We start from the raw sequence: 7,875 nt of genomic DNA, 5'->3' as shown, positions 1-7,875 counted from the left end.
CAGGGCACACGGGGGCCGGGCCCCGCCCCTGGGCCCAAGCTGGGCTGCGTCTGTGCATGCGCACCTACCTCCAGGCCCGGCCGGGGCTGTGCCTCGTTAGCCGGACACAGGCCTCTGGACATCTCTTCATCGCTCCCTTAGTGGGAGCTGCTGCCGCAAGCCGACAAGAAGGGTCGGCAGAGCCCACATGCCCCCTCGCTCAGAAACTCTTGTCTGCCTGGCTCGCCGCTTCCCTTGAGGACAGGGAAGGGGTTGGTAGGGCCAGGGAGCCCTTGGGACTGGGGGACCACCAGGGCCACATGTCCTCCCTGAAGCAGGATGGAGGGTGTGACTGCAGCCAGACACCCGCCCGCGGTTTGAGAGGGGCTGTCGTGCCCCCAGCCCCGGGATCCTGTCCCCCCACCTGGGCCAGGCCTGGCCCCCGGCAGGCCAGCAGACGCGAGTACTCCTGCTGTCCTCTGGAGACCCCTGTTCACCCCAAGTGCCCCCTCCCCATCAAGACACAGAGGGAGGTGGGGACCAAGGTCCCCACACCACAAGTTCCGGCTTCTCATGCCTGGCCCATCTTGGGGTCCCTGCCTGTGCACAGAGACTGCGGCCCTGACCCAGGGCCTCCCTCGGAAGGAATCCTTGACCTCCTGGAGGGGGTGGGGGAGGTGGCTTGGCGGGTGGGGTTGGGGGGGAGGGTGCTGGGGACTGACCAGATGCAGGCTCCCCCACGACTTCGCAGCAGCCCTGGCCATCCCAGATGGGGGAACCGGAAGCCCAGATGAGCGGAATGACTGGCGCAGGGCTGGGGGGAAGGGGTGCTCCGGGGCCCCAGCTGCCCGCTGTCCAGTGTGCTGCCCCCGCCTGGTGGTGGCACTCAGTGCGGGGCTCTGAGCTGAGCCCTCCGCACGCACCCAAGCCCTGTGGCCAGTGAGAGGCCCCTCCTTCAGCAGGACCTCCCCTCCCCAGCCCGGGCCACCCCCAGGACGAGGGATGACGGGTTCCCGCCTGCCCCCCAGAGCTCACCAGTAAACACCCCGTTCCTCCAGCAGTCCCTGAGCACCCGCTGGGCGCTGTCCTGTCCCAGCACTAGGAGCGCACAACACCAGCCCTGGGGCTGGGGTCCATGTCTGGTCCGCCCTGGACTGCGGGGTCCCAGGTCAGGATTCTTAGCCCTAAACCCCAGGCAAACAGAGCCATCAGTCACCTACCTGCCACTGGCCTCTGCAGGGGGAAGACAGCTCACAAACAGCTGAACCTGTCACTTGTATGATGTCCAGTGTGAGAAGACAGAGGCCGAGAAAGCAAACAGGAAGTGTGTGGGTGGTGGTGGGGGGTGCCATTTAGAGCAGGGTGGTCCCCAATATGACCAAAGAAATGGGCAATGCCTCGAAGTTGCTAGGATTCAACATGCTTGGTGGTTCAAGGGGGGTCCTAGTTTGCAGGAATGGTAACTTGTGTAGAGGGAGGAGGCTGCTGTTGTGAGCTGGGTTCTGCAGTGAGGAGCGTGGAGCAGCTTGTCCTTGCCTGCTCTCTGCCCCCAGAAGTCAAGCGGAGGCCAGGGTTTGGGTGTCCAGCTGGAGTCGCCAGAGGAAGGGGAGGCAGCTGGGCAGGCAGGGCTGGGCGGTGGGTCCTGGCAGCGGGGCCTCCAGACAGCAGTGCCCACGGTTCAGGGGCATCTCTCAGGACAGGGGTGCATCCACCCGCCAGCCCCCAGCAGCAGGCATCCCCTTCCCCCTCGTCCGGTCAGAAGGGCAGTCGGTTCCTGAAGAACCTTCCTGAGTACAGCTTCCAGTAAGATTTTGATGATTTTAATTCTTTTAAAATGGCTGCTTACTACTTTGAGATGACTGACGCTTTTTTTCTAAAACGCTTCATTTGCACGTTTAAACATATTTTTCTGCGCTTCCCTGGGCGCCACTGACACAGCCTCCGGACAGGACACAGAGGGTGGTGGGCCAGGTATGAACACGGGCCCCACTGGGGAGTGGCCTCCAGGCTGGGCCCCCCGGGCCGGAGGGTGCAGCGTCTGGGCGCGGGGCGCGCGGGAAGGGGCCGGGGGCGCGCGGCAGGCTGGGAGGTGTGAGGACCGGTCAGCGAACGTGGACTGAGGGCAGGGGGGACCTGGGAGACGCCGGGGACTCGATGGCTGCTGCGGGGTAGGGACACTGGGGGCTCGTCTGGCCCTAGGGCGTGTGCCCAGCCGTGATCCCTGGGGAGGGCGTGTGCCCAGCCGTTGGGAAAGAGGCGCTGGGGGTGACGCAGCTCACCGGGTGGGCGCACCTGCCTCTCCAACGGGAAGTGGTACCTGGCGCCTTGGGTGAGCGGCCCCTGCAGCTCCGACCGCGGGGCGGACCAGTGGTGGGGGGCAGAGCCGGCCGCCACTGATACCCCAACCTCAAGTTCTGGTTTCCGCCGGGTCCCGCAGCGGAGGGTCGGGTTCCCCGGGGGGTGGGCGGCGCTGGCGGCCTGCCGGGGAGCAGGTGGGGAGCGGCGGGGGCGGGGGCAGCTGCGGGGCGGGCCTTCGGGACGAGGCTGAGGCTTGGCCGTCCCTGGAAGGTGAAGGGAAAGGGCCGCGGCTGCTACCGGAAGGGAGCCGGGCGGGGAGGGAGATGGGGGACTCAGGAGGGTCTGCGGAGTCTCAAGGGGCCTCTGTGGTGAGCCTGGGCGGGGCTCCAGGGCCCGCGTCTCCCGCCGCCCCCGGACCGCGTTGGCTTTTCCTGAGCGGAGCGTGTATGAGGACGCCTCTCTCGCCTTGGGCTGCAACTGTCACGCCTCTGACCCTCCCGGGAGGGACCGCAGGACACGCGATCAGCTCCCGGGCGCGCGCGCCAGGCTGTGCGTCCCGAGGCCCGAGCACACCGTGGTGCCCTCGCCCGCGGGAGAACGCGTGCCAAGGAGAAACCCTGGCGCGCGTAAACACTGCCTGAAGCATATGTTTTTTAAATATCTTGTATGTCTCACTTTAATTATTACATGGTAAAATTGACGTTTTAATTTTTATTTTATATTGAACTATAGTTCATTTACAATGTTGCGTTAGCTTCAGGTGTAGGGCGGAATGTTATTTATCCTCCCTCCCTCCCCCCCAGTTAAAAATTGACTTTTTGATTTTGGTGTACAGTTTTCTGAATTTTAACACATTTGGATAGCTGTCACTGTCACAGGATACACACAGTTACATCACCCCCAAATTGCCCCTGCCATAACTCTGGGGCACATTTCTCTCCACCTGTCACCCCTGGCAACCACTGATGTTCTCCATGATGGTATGATGCTCTCCATGGATGGAATCAGGCAGAAGACAACCGGAACTGGTCTCTCTTACTCTGTAACACCTTTGAGACTCATCTGGGAGGTTGCGTGAGTCAAGTTTGCTTCTTTTGTGATGCAGCCGTATTCCATGGTGTAGATCACCCCAGTTCATCCACTGAAAGATGTCTGGGTTGTTTTCAGCTGTTACAAATAAAGCCTCCAGCCATATTCGTGTACAGGTTTCCGTGTGAACACACATTTCCACTTCTCTAGGATAAATGCCTGGGCAGGGGTGCTGTATCTGGCAATAAGTATAGTTACCTGCATAAGAAACTGAGACAGCACCTCCCAGAGTGGCCACATGGCTCTGCCTTCCCTGCATCAGCATCCGAGTGTTGCAGTTGCCTCACATCCTCGCCAGCACTTGGTATCGTCAGTATTTCTTCTTTGTTGTCGCTCAGTCATGCCCAACTCTTTTCGACCTCATGGACTGAAGCCCTCTGTCGATGGAATTCTGCCGTTTCCTTCTTCGGGGGTCCTCCCAGCCCAGGGATCCAACCTGAGTCTTCTGCATTGGAGGGTGGATTCTTTACACCGAGCCATCAGGGAAACCCACTTCTTCTTTAATTTTCTGTTATTATTTCCTCAAAATGTTCTTCCAGCCCCACAGTCTTTCTCCTTTCTTCAGGGACTCCAGCAACACAAATCCAGCCCATCTGTCATGGCCCCGTGGGTCCCTGAGACTGTTCATTCTTTAACGTCTCTATTTCTTAGACTAATTTCCATTGATATATCAAGTTCAATGATTCTTTCCTCTGTCATCTCCATTCTGCTAGCGAAACCACCCAGTAAGTTTCGTTTTGTCTTACTTATTGAATTTTTCAGTTCTGAAATTTCCATTTGCTTCTTTGTATCTTTCTATTTCTTTGCTGAGTCATTCTGTTAATATTTTGTCAAGGCTGTTTGCAGTTTCTGGTTAAAAGCTGGTTTAGAGTCCCAGTCAGGCAATTCAAATTACCCGTGGCATCCCGTCATCTGTGTCCGCCGTCTTTTCTTATGTGAGTTGAGATTTATGCTCTTTGGACACCAGGTGGCTTCAGTTTCTATGCCCGACGACGTCTGAGTATCACGGGTCTCCCCGCCCACGGAGAAGGCTGGCTTCCTGTGGGCTCCGGTTCCAGCGCTCAGGGACCTTCAGTGTTTGCTGTTCTGATCAGGGCTGTCCCCGTGTGCCTGCCTTGTGCTTAGTCTGAGACCTGGGTGGAGGTCTGCTGGTCAGATCAGTTTTCCAGTCATTTCGTACGTCAGTTAGGATCAGACCCGCGCGCACCTGGGCCAGTGGCAAAAGCAGGAGTTTAAAGCTTCTGGTGTTATTGCCCTAAACGTCTTCCTCTCCATTATTTTCCTGGTACTTTCCGTGTACCTGAAGGTTCCTTTTTCCTCCACCAGAAACCATCCATTTCTGCATTTGTGACGCATTTGGGGCCAAATGGCAAGAGGTCATAGAGGAAGAAAGCTGCTAATGACTGAGTTCAGCAAGGTTCCAGCCCCCAAAATCAACATACAAAATCCAACCGCATTTCCATGGGTTAGCAATGAACAAGCCAAAGAGGAAATTGAGAAAACAGTTTCATTTACAATAGCACTGATAAAAAATGAAATGGATAGGAGTAAGTTTAACAAAAGGTGGGCAAGATTTGTACACATAAATCTCATAGCATTTCTAAGAGAGATTAAAGGGGTCTAAATAAGCAAGGAGACATTCAGTGTTCATGGGGATGGTTGTTCAGTCGCAAAGTCGTGTCTGACTCTTTGCGACCTCATGAACTACAGCACGCCAGGCTTCCCTGTCCTTCACTGTCTCCCAGAGTTTGTGGGGGAAGACTCAATATTAATATCAATACTCCCCAAATGGATTAGTAGATTGAATGCGATCCTTGGGCTTCCCAGGTGGCGCTAGTGGTAAAGACTCTGTCTGCCAATCCAGGAGACGTAGGTTTGATCCCTGGGCTGGGAAGATCCCCTGCAGGAGGGCATGACAACCCACTCCAGTATTCTTGCCTGGGAAATCCCATGGACAGAGACATGGGCTGGCGGCCTACAGTCCAGGGTCACAAAAGAGTCAGACACGACTGAGTGACTGAGCAGCTACACGTATGCAAACTCCATCAAGATGCAAGCAGATTTAAGGGGGCCGGAAACTAATAATCTGATCATCAAATGTGTATGCAAATGTAAAGGACACAAAATAGCCAAAGCAATTTTTTAAAGGAACAGGTTGGAGAATTTACAGTTTCCAATTGTAAAACGTACAATAAAGGTACAGCAGTAAAGACGGCATGTTTGGGGGTGTGGGTTGGCACACAAGTCAACAGAGCAGGATTGAAAGTCCAGAAATAAGCGCAGAGATTCACGATCAAATGATTTCCGGCAAAGGTTTCACAGTCTTCAGTGGGGAAAGGATGGTTTTTCAATAAATGGTGCCATGACAAGTGGATATCCACATGTTAACAGAGGAGTCTGGACCCTTACCTCCCACCATACACAAAAATTAACTTGAAATGGACCATAAACCTAAATGAAAGAGCTACAGCTATAAAATCTTTAAAAAGTCAGAGAAAGTCTCGTGCCCCGAGTTACACAGTGTTCCAGTATAGTACTAAAGACAGAAGCCAGCGGAAATTAGACTGGGCTCGGTCAAAAGTAAATGTTTTGCGTTTCAAACACCAGCAGTAAGACAGTGAGAACCGGGGTGAGCGTCCACAAGTCACACACGTAACAGGGAACGCTCGCAACTCAAAACAAGACAACACACGCTTAAAACTGTGCTGTATATTTTACCACAATCGACAAACATATATGGGCTTCCCTGTGGCTCAGCTGGTAAAGAATCCGCCTACCATGCTGGAGACCTGGGCACGGCCCTGGGTTGGGAAGATCCCCCGAGGGGAAAGGCTGCCCACAGCAGTACTCTGGCCTGGAGAATTCCATGGACTGTGTAGCCCATGGGGTTGCAAAGAGTCGGACACGACTGGGCGACTTTCACTCACTTTACAAACATGTGAAATTTTAAAGAACAATAAGGCAAGCAACCCAAGTGAAAGCCAGGCCGCGCGTTTGATTAGACATTTCACCGGAGAAGGAGGAGTGGAGCTGGGTTTCTTCGTTGGTGACGCGTCCGGTAGAATGTGAGAAGAGGCTCAACGTCATTAGTTTTTAGAAAAATTCAGATTGAAACCAAGTGCAACACAGCGTCTCGGCCACCAGGACGGCGGGGCCACCAAGATGGAGGGTGACGAGCGTCGGCACGGCCGTGGGGACACTGGAGCCCTTGTGTATTGTCGGTGTGGACACAAAACGTAAAGCCAATTTCTTCAAAAGTTACACATAGACGACCCAGCAGTCCCATTCCGAATTATCCATCTAAAAGAAGGGACAACGTATGTGCACATGGAGACATGTACATGCCTGTTCATAACAACCTTATTCATAAGAGCTAACATGTGGGGAAAAAAACAACCCAAACATCCATCAACTAGTGAATGAATAAGCAAAATGGCTCCCTACCACGGAGTTTTTCCAGTGGTCACGAGAGTGGGCCGTGAGGAAGACAGAGTGCTGAAGGATTGATGCCTTTGAACTGCGGTGCTGGAGAAGGCTCCAGAGAGCCCCTTGGAGATCAAAGAGATCCAACCAGGCCGCCCTAAAGGAAATCAGCCCTGAATAGTCATTGGAAGGACTGATGCTGAAGCTCCAATACTTTGGCCACCTGATGGGAAGAACTGACTCCTTGGAAAAGACCCTGATGCTGGGAAAGATTGAAGGCTGGGGAAGGGGACGACAGAGGATGAGATGGTTGGATGGCATCACTGACTCAGTGGGCATGAATTTGAACAAGCTCCGGGAGTTGGTGATGGACAGGGAGGCCTGGTGTGCTGCAGTCCATGGGGTTGCAAAGAGTCAAGACTCGACTGAACAGTACCACCATCACCGTGGAATAGTTTTATGGGAATGAACTATGGACCCATTACATCATGGATGAACTTCAAAATGCGTGTGCTTGGGAAAAGCTGCCAGACAGCAAACACTACAAGCTGTACATTCTGTTTATGTGAAATGTCCGAAAAAGGCAAGTCTATGAGGACAGAAAGCAGGAGCACGGTTGCCGGGGGCTGGGGTGGGGGACGAGTGGCTGCTTACGAGGACAGGAGGTCGTCAAACCTGCTAAAATTGGACTGTGTGGTGGTGGCTTCACGGAAATTTTACTAAAATCATTGAATTGTGGGTGGTTCATTGAAGTCGTTGAAAGTGGGTGGACTTCATGGTATGTAAATTATACCTCGATAAAGCTGTTTTAAAAATACTTTTCACAGATTTTATTAGATTTCCATTTAACTCTATGAGAAATGTTTAAAGTGCCTCAGAATATTTTTAACATGAGGAATTTGGCTTATTATTAAAAATGCAGATGGCTGACGTGGACCTGCCTCTAGGGCCCCTGGTGGAGGACTCCCCATCCCCTTCACCCCCATGAGTCCTGGAGGGAGCAGGCCTTCAGGAGGTGGGGGACCCTCTGCACCTTTGGGGACCGAGGGGAGGCTGGGGTGCTGTCTAGGGGGGTGGGCTCCTAGG

Source organism: Giraffa tippelskirchi, chromosome 4 (assembly GCF_054371585.1).
Source record: "Giraffa tippelskirchi isolate mGirTip1 chromosome 4, T2T-mGirTip1v1.2.pri, whole genome shotgun sequence".
Lineage (NCBI taxonomy): Eukaryota > Metazoa > Chordata > Mammalia > Artiodactyla > Giraffidae > Giraffa > Giraffa tippelskirchi.
The sequence above is the reverse complement of the archived record's forward strand: the minus strand, read 5'-3'. Positions refer to the sequence as shown.